We start from the raw sequence: 8,587 nt of genomic DNA on the forward strand, positions 1-8,587 counted from the left end.
CAGAGGAGACAAGCCACCGCCGCCAGCCACCTTCAAGGAGCCCGCACGTCAGCAAGCTTTCAGGCATCCATACCGTCGTGCCATAAGCCTTCAGACATTGAAGTGCTTTGGTGAGGTGATTTGGTCATGGTATCTTCTGTGCCATTTATATTTCGTTTCCACTGCTTCAGTAAAACCCGTTATTTCTCTCGCAATGTTCTGTGCTGTATGTTTTGACGAGGCTGTTGCCTGAACCCCCCTCGGTAGGAAAGGATTTCCTACACTGGCGCCCAACGTGGGGCCTGAACCCACGACCCTGAGATTAAGAGTCTCATGCTCTACTCACTGAGCTAGCCGGGCGAGATGCTCGTCGGCCGCACGGACAAATTCCAAGTACTGCAGCTGACAAAGCCCAGTTCAGAAAGTATGAGGGGCCTGAACCAGAGAGGTATGAAATTGTCGTTGCCGGTCTGCGTCAATCGCATTGTTCCAGACTGTCTATTTCCAGCCCCAGAGTCCCACCTTAATGACGAGTTGCGTCAAAGTGCCCACGTTACCCTTGCTTTTACAGTGAAATCAATGTCGCTCGCAATGAACATGGTTTTCGCAGATCTGTCCGCAACCCATGTGCTGAGACTCCTGAGCAGCCCCACCGCACCCCGGAGGGCCCCACCCCCTCGAGCAGCGCGAGCAGGAAGCTCCGCAGCCTGGTTGCGGTGCTACTGGGCCTGGGCCACCTCCTACCACGACGTGTCCAAGCGCTACGTGCAACATCGCGCCGGCATAATCCGGGGCCCCACTCCGTCGTCGAGCGTGCTCTCGTTACGCCACTGCTTTGTCGTCTGCTGTCATCAGCCAAGGCACCGAAACCTGTGAGTGCAACACTTTCACCTTGCCCACTTCACCACGAGGACCTGAACTGCACTCACGATGTCGACGTGCGGTACCTCGGGACTGAATTAGTGGGCCAGATAGTGACGTTTTGTGTGCGTGGATATGTGCGAAGAACTTTTTTTTTCTTTTTTTTCTTCTCAAAGGGGGAGAAAGTGTAGAGATTCTCCCCTCTGAGCTGCCGCGTTGCTGCATTCGAACTACCGCGCGCCACCTCTCCTGCCATCTGTGAACGCACAGCGGAAAGAATGTGCGATGGAGGGGGCGTGGCACGTTATGTGCACGCTAGATAAGGGTAGCGGCGCTTGTAAGCCGGGAGAGTTGCCGGCCGGTAGTGCCGCCAGCCAGAGGAGACAAACCACCGCCGCAAGCCACCTTCAAGGAGCTCGCACGTCAGGACGCGGTCAGCCGTCCATCCCGTCGTAGCGTAAGCCTCCACACAATGAAGTGCTTTGGTGAGGTGCTTTGGTCATGGTATTGTGGCGGCGCCCCAGCAGCTTGCGTCGTCTGCTGCCGCAAACGGGCACGCTCCAGGAACGATGACGCTGGCGCTGAGCCACGAGTGGCGAATGCTGACCACGCGCTTGCGGTGCGCGCTGGGCACGAGCGTGGAATAAAGCGGGGACCGCAGTTTGGGTCCACGGCGCTGTAGCGTGCAGACGTGTGTCTTCGCATCTCTCTGTCGCCGTCGCGACATTGGTGACCCGGACGTGATGTGACTCACTCGGAAGCTTGCCTCGGCTTGAAGGAACCACACGTCGGGGTGTTTAGCGCTGAAGGGGGGCAAACGGCAAGCGACGGCGGAGATGCCATGTGAAGAGGCAGCGGAGACTTTTCAACGCTTCATAGACGTCGTCCTCCATGGTCTACCTTTTGTTTTCGCCTACATAGATGACGTTCTTGTCACCAGTTCATCGCTATTTGAGCACCTGCACCATCTGCGGATAGTTGTCGAACGCCTAGCAGAGCATGGCCTCATCCTTATTAGCGAAAAGTGTGCGTTCGGGTTGCCGTCGTTGGAGTTTCTCGGTCATTTCGTTGACTGCAATGGAATTCGCCCTCTGCCAGACAAAGTGAAGGCCATAATCGACTTTCCCCGACCTCAGTCCTTGCGCCAACTGCCCCGTTTCCTAGGGCTGGTGAAATATTACCGACGGTTCATCCCGGAATGTGCGGCCATTGTTCAACCTCTCGAAACTTTCCTTCAAACTTCCAAGTCTGCTTAGTGCAGTCTTGAATGGTCTGAAGCTGCTGATCGCGCATTCACTACCATCAAGGAGCGTCTGGCCTCTTCTACCCTCCTTGTGCACCCGCGCCACAACGCTCCCACAAGCCTGATGGTAGATGCTTCCCACTGTGCGATTGGAGGTGTACTTCAGCAGCACATCCGCGGCAGCGGGCACCCGCTCGGTTTCTTTTCGAAGAAGTTTTCTCCCACTGAGCAACGGTACAGCACTTTCGGACGGGAACTCCTGGCGGCATACCTCGCTGTGAAGCATTTCCGCTTTTTCCTCGAAGGCCGCAGCTTCGTGATCTTCACCGATCACAAGCCTCTTACGAACGCCTTCAAGTCATCGAAGACTACATATTCTCCCCGAGAGACGCGACATTTGGCTTATCTTGCAGAGTTTACGACGGACATTCGGCATGTCAAGGGAGTTAACAACATTCCAGCCGACGCCCTTAGCGGTATATCTGCCACACAGCGCTCCGGTTTCAGTTCTCAGGAGTTGGCCCAAGCCCAAAGCGATGACGAGGAGCTCCGAACTCTACGTTCTTAAACAGCTCCTCTGTGCAACTCTAGGACATTCTATGCCCTGATTCGGGAATCAGCATCGTTTGCGACATTGACCCGGTCTCAGGCCGCAGACGGCCGTACCTTCCTGCGTCTCTCAGGCGCATTGCCTTCAACTCTATTCACCGTTTCTCTCATCCTCGAGTTCGTGCCTCACGGCGTTTGATTGCCGAGAGATACGTCTGGCCGGGCATGAATACTCACGTACGCGCCTGGGCCCGTTCCTGCCTCGCCTGCCAACAATGCAAGGTCTCTCGGCATACCACATCGCCTCTGGCTACTTTCCCACTACCGGACTCAAGGTTCTCCACAATTCACGTGTACCTTGTTGGCCCACTACCACCATCTAAGGGCTGCCGCTACATCTTGACAGTGATCGACCGTTTTACCCGCTGGCCGGAGGCTTTTCCAATCGATGATATTACGGCTGAGACTGTTGCTTCCACGCTTATGTCTACGTGGATCGCCCGTTTTGGCGTGCCGTCGGAGATTATCAGAGACCGTGGCCGCCAATTTGAGTCCACACTCTTTCGCCGCTTGACATGCCTACTCGGTGTTACTCACCTAAAAACAACGGCCTATCATCCTCAAGCCAACGGCATGGTCGAGAGGTTTCATCGTCAGCTAAAGGCCTCGCTGATGGCTCACTAATCACCTGAGCAGTGGGCAGTTCACCTTCCTCTTGTGCTGCTAGGATTACGCACTGTCATCAAAGATGATCTTGGTTGTGGCGCATCCCAAATGGTCTACGGCACGTCTTTGCGATTACCGGCAGACTTCCTGGTCCCTCCACAGCCTCAAGATAACCCTTCCTCTCCCCATCCTACGTAAATGATTTAACCCGGTTTTTCAGCTATATCCGTCCCCAACCGCCACGACCGTGTTCCACAAAACCCACTTTTATTCACCCAAGTCTTTCTGACAGCCAATACGCTTTCATCCGTGTCGACAGTGCCCACCGTCCACTTCAACCGCCCTACACCGGCCCTCATCTCGTCATTTCACGCTGCGAAAAGACGTTTACAGTTGGCGTTAACGGCCGCGACACGGTCGTTCCCATCGATCGCTTCAAGCCCGCTTTCACCGAAGCCGACCCGCCTGCCTTCGACACCACCATCCACCACTCCACCCTGAACACCACCACTCTCCCCTCCGTTCGCAGCCCCACCCGCGAACATCCCAGCGCAAAGACTGTCCGTTTTGCCGACACTCCGTCTGAAGCGGGGAGGGCTATGTGGCGGCGCCCCAGCAGCTTGCGTCGTCGGCTGCCGCAAACGGGCACGCTCCAGGAACGATGACGCTGGGGCTGAACCACGAGTGACGAGTGCTGACCACGCGCTTGCGGTGCGCGCTGGGCACGAGCGTGGAATAAAGCGGGGACCGCAGTTTGGGTCCACGGCGCTGTAGCGTGCAGACGTGTGTCTTCGCATCTCTCTGTCGCCATTGCGACAGTATCATCTGTGCCATTTATATTTCGTTTTCACTGCTTCAGTAAAGCCCCTTATTTCTCTCGCAATGTTCTGTGCTGTAACGTTTTGACGAGGTTGTTACCTGAACCCCCCTCGGTAGTCAAGGATTACCTACAAGGTTAAGGTGTGAGGCCAAGTCGAAATCGCAAAATGTTTTCGGAATGTCCATTTTTTCTTTTCCTTTTGCTAGATGTGTAATTTAGTGGACATATATTTTTCGAAAAAAAGGTTTCTTCCTGCGCAGTGTATTTCAAAATACACATAAAAAAGCGTAGGCCCACTAGTCGTCAACAAAACCGAAACTGTAACTGCCATTTTTGTGCGCAACGCGAGAATGCCCTGTTTTGGAGTTATGAGCTTGTTATATAACACTCGTATATTGTACAAAAATGTAGTAGTTCCCATAATAGTGTTTTCAACAATTTATTTATCAACTAAAATCAAACTTCTCACCAGGCAGATGTGCGATGTTTCACAGGTGTTTATGTTCAGGACCCTACGTGCGCACGTCAATTAAACGTCGGATTGTTTGGTGGATGTGCTTACTCTCTCTCGCTCCCTTTTTCTTTCTGGCAGCCAAAGTATAGGGAAGTATACAGCAGAACAATTCACAAAACCAAAAAAACAAATTAAAAAATTAATGATTAGCCCGCCATCGCAACGCTATCACGTCAGGGCACTTATACTGCAAAAAAAACTAAAAAAATGCGAGGTGCTACACTAACAAAATCAGACACGAGCAGGGCCGAACAAGGAGGTAGCTAGCAATGTGGAGTATTTTCGCTCTCCTGATCATCTGGTGTAAGCGCTGCTCTTGCTTAAAATCTTTTAGTTTGAAGTTCACGAAACCTATTTTTGGCGATCTCTCGACACGCGAACATTCATATCATTTTCATAATAAAGATTTGTTATTTAAGCATGGCACAATTTTTCCTCACCCTATTGGGTGTGCAAAGAAACTCAAGAAATAAAATCGAGCCACACGTTTTGATATGGCAACTTTTTACACCAAGGAACAACCAATTGAAACGTTTAGATTTTAGATGCGACTGCATCTCAATCACTCGCCTTGTCCCTGCATCCATACATCCTGCGTTGTCGGCTTCGGCTTCAGCCCCTCCCCCATTCTCCTCGCCGCGCGAGCCGCGCTCTCCGCCGCTCACCCCTCTCCTCTCTGATAGCGAACACTCTCTCGCGAGGGGCTTTGGATTGGATTCGATTGGATTGGCTTGGATTGGATTGGCTTGGCTTGGATTGGATTTGGATTGGATAGGATTAAAGTGGATTGTGTTGAATTGTGTTGCGTCATAGCCGCGGCACGTTGCGTCGTAGCTGCGGCAGGGGGTTCACGGCACGTTTCACGCGATGGGAGAATCAACCTAACGGAAAGAACAACGGAACCCCCTATGCGTCGCATCTACACGAGGGTTCCCGCGAGGGGAGGTAGGAGTTTCTTTGTTATTTCATTACTATGCCACCAGGATTCATCCGATTGTATTTTTTTTGTTCATTGTACAGGCCAAAGCCTGCACTATATGACAACTGATAATTGTATGTTTTGGTGTAGGTAATCTTAAGTTATATGTGTTATCATGAGGGCCACATTTATTACAATTTTCAAAAAATCAACATAAACGAAAATAGGACATACTTTATAGGGCTCGTATGGGTGCAAAAAGGTGTGCTTTATGATGTAGACAAGAAATCTGCATTGTGTAAGTTTTAAAAAAAATCGCCAACCTTTTGCTTCATACCTTAAATGCGCTGACGCCACAAAGGCAGCGAGGCGCGCCGTAGTCAACAGCTCCGGAATATTTCTAGCCTCCTGGGAATCTGTAAAGGGCCCCGAAAACTCGAACGCGCCTGTGTTTTCGCTTTTCGCCTCGATAATAAAAGCGGCCATCCCGGCCGTGCATCGAACCTACGTCCTTGGCTCAGTAGCAAATCGCCTTTGCCCCGGAGCCACCGCGGCGGATAGCTAAGACAAAGAAGCGAAGATTGCAATCTAAATCATCTGATGGCGCAACGCATAAAAGTATGTTTTAATAAAAAAAATCTAATCACATCATAAAAACTACATATACATACTGTCATTCTACAAAGATGAAGAGGTAAAACGCCACAAATAAAGAGAAGAAATTTGAAACAACCCCTTGTAGAACAACGAAAACATCCACCAAGGTATTATCAATGGTGAGATACATAATGCAATAGAAGGTTACGCGTAGAAAAAAGTGGTAGATTTAGTTAAGGACGGAGGAATTTATTGTAGATAAAAAAAGACAACAAAATACAAAGCTTCCGAAGAACTGTTTTGCAAGAGTGCTTCCCAAGGTACTATACTCGGTTACAATTAAGAACGGAAACCGCAGTTGCTGGTGTGCTTCATCACCGCAGCAGGATGGTACACCGCGCAACAAAAACGTGAGAAAAGGCAGGCGATGGCACGCACTTATAGCGATCTTCTTTCAAAATGCTCGAAACTGTTGACATCCGCGTCCGTCGCTTAGGCAGAGTGATACCGTACTTGAGGTATTACCGTTCTCAACTTGTTATGGAGTATAGCATAATGATAACTTAACTGATTATGTAGGGAGACCAAACACCAACAAAACAACAGTATCAATCTACACACTTCACCCTTCACAGCGCCCGTCGGATCTTTAATTCCTGCTGAAGTGTGTCCAGGGAGCGCAGTAAAATATGAGATCAGGTTTTCAGACCGTATAAAGTACGGACCGTAAGAACGTGCCATCATGCAGTGTTTCTGCAAGGGTACGAAGACGAACTCGGGCAGAGAAAAGTCAGCTGAGATATATTTGTGCAATTTTTTCCTTGTTTCTTTTTAATGCTAACAGGTAATCTTACATTATAAAGATGAACAATTTTCGTAATGCAGTATTTCTGAAATAAATTGCCTGTGTGGGCCATGTAGCCAAGATCATACATACAACGTACGGATTCCTTTTGCAGTAATGCAGTCTTTTGCAATACATTCTTGGCAAACTATGTGAGCGTAGTTTCAGTGAGACATGAGCGAGAAATTATAAAGCCACAACCTAACCTTTGCCAGTTTAAGTGGCGTAGCTCGCTCAGAATTCCTCAAAGCACGACCGCTTGCTCAATCAGAGACGACATTGTTAAATTGGAGAATTTACGTGGTCATCCCCACTAAGGTGACTTCTGAAGTGCACTCCTAATACCTAGGCGCATTCAAGAAATTCTATTGAGTGAGAGCAAAATTTACCATGGTATAGAACAGCGATCCTTTTATTTCGGCGTGGAAACACTAGCTTTTGATTTATTGGCGTTTATTCAAAATTGATTTGTTACTGACAAAGATTGAATAGACTGGAAGGATGCGTTAGCTTTCTTTCCAATCTGCTCTGAAGAGTCAAATGGAAAAATTATGGTCATAATATCGGCAATAAAATGTTATTTGCTCTTCGACATATTTTTAAAATCTTAGCAATATATAGGTCCAGCCCCTACCCTGCGGGACAACAGATATTTTACGCTTAAAAGATGAGTGTAAATGCAAACATACTCTGAACCATTGACTAAATAAGACGCGAGAAAAGAGTTAACAGTACCATAAACTCATACATAAAAATCATGTTTCGATCAAAGTATATTATGACTAATGCAGTTGAACCCCTAAGAAAAATTTATGAGCACACCTGAAACAACGTTTTCAAAAGAGCGTAACAAGTGTTCTTTTTGCTAAAGTTGCTCAAATTCCGTAGGTTTGCGTGCAATAAACTGAATTCTCTATCAGAAACTCATTTTTGAGCTTTACAAGGTGATGATAAAGGGAAATCAATTATCATTTGTAGCCCTTTAGAGTATACTGGCAATATCTACAGGGTCGGAGAGTCGGACACACATTATCTGTATGCCTCTTTGAAGAGGGCTGATACTTCCACTTGTCGCATTACGGTTGTAAAAACGCCTGAATTAGGGCATAAAATAAAGATGTCTGTAGCCTTCGCATTGATATAACAACCGCGTACTTCGCCGACATTAACACACGTCATGTGCATCCCGGCTTTAACTTAATTTTGTGTCCATGAAAGAGAATAAACCGCAGAGCACGCCACTAAATTTTTAAACAAACAATAATGTTAAAAAAGTTGGAATTGTCAGCTGCCATTGCAGCACGCTAAGTCCTTCGGATAACAAAGCTATCATTGACGGCACTATACATCCGTTTTCCGGCACAATAGTTCGATCAAGGCTATCTACACGAGAGATATGACATTATTTGAATGCAAAACTACAGTATTTCTGTATCCAAATGTTTTGTCGTTGTGAGAGGTTTCAAGCTTTGTTTAATAGTGCGCACCTCTTGCTTGTTTTACTTTTTAAATTTATTTCGGTACATCTTGTTTTGCAAAAATAGTTCTGTATTACGGCATGCGACAAATTTCTTATATATTTGTGTTTATTATCG

The 8,587-nt window shown here is 48.1% G+C and overlaps 1 non-coding gene across 1 annotated transcript; it reads right to left on the reverse strand.

The window, feature by feature from the left end:
* Positions 1–266: 266 nt before the first annotated feature.
* Positions 267–339, reverse strand: Trnak-cuu (transfer RNA lysine (anticodon CUU)). Its single transcript has one exon. It is a non-coding gene; the product is annotated as a tRNA-Lys (tRNA).
* Between the last annotated feature and the right edge of the window lie 8,248 nt (positions 340–8,587).

Source organism: Haemaphysalis longicornis, unplaced genomic scaffold (genome assembly GCF_048455015.1).
Source record: "Haemaphysalis longicornis isolate Haplotype H1 unplaced genomic scaffold, Haemaphysalis longicornis Haplotype H1 scaffold_328, whole genome shotgun sequence".
Classification (NCBI taxonomy): domain Eukaryota; kingdom Metazoa; phylum Arthropoda; class Arachnida; order Ixodida; family Ixodidae; genus Haemaphysalis; species Haemaphysalis longicornis.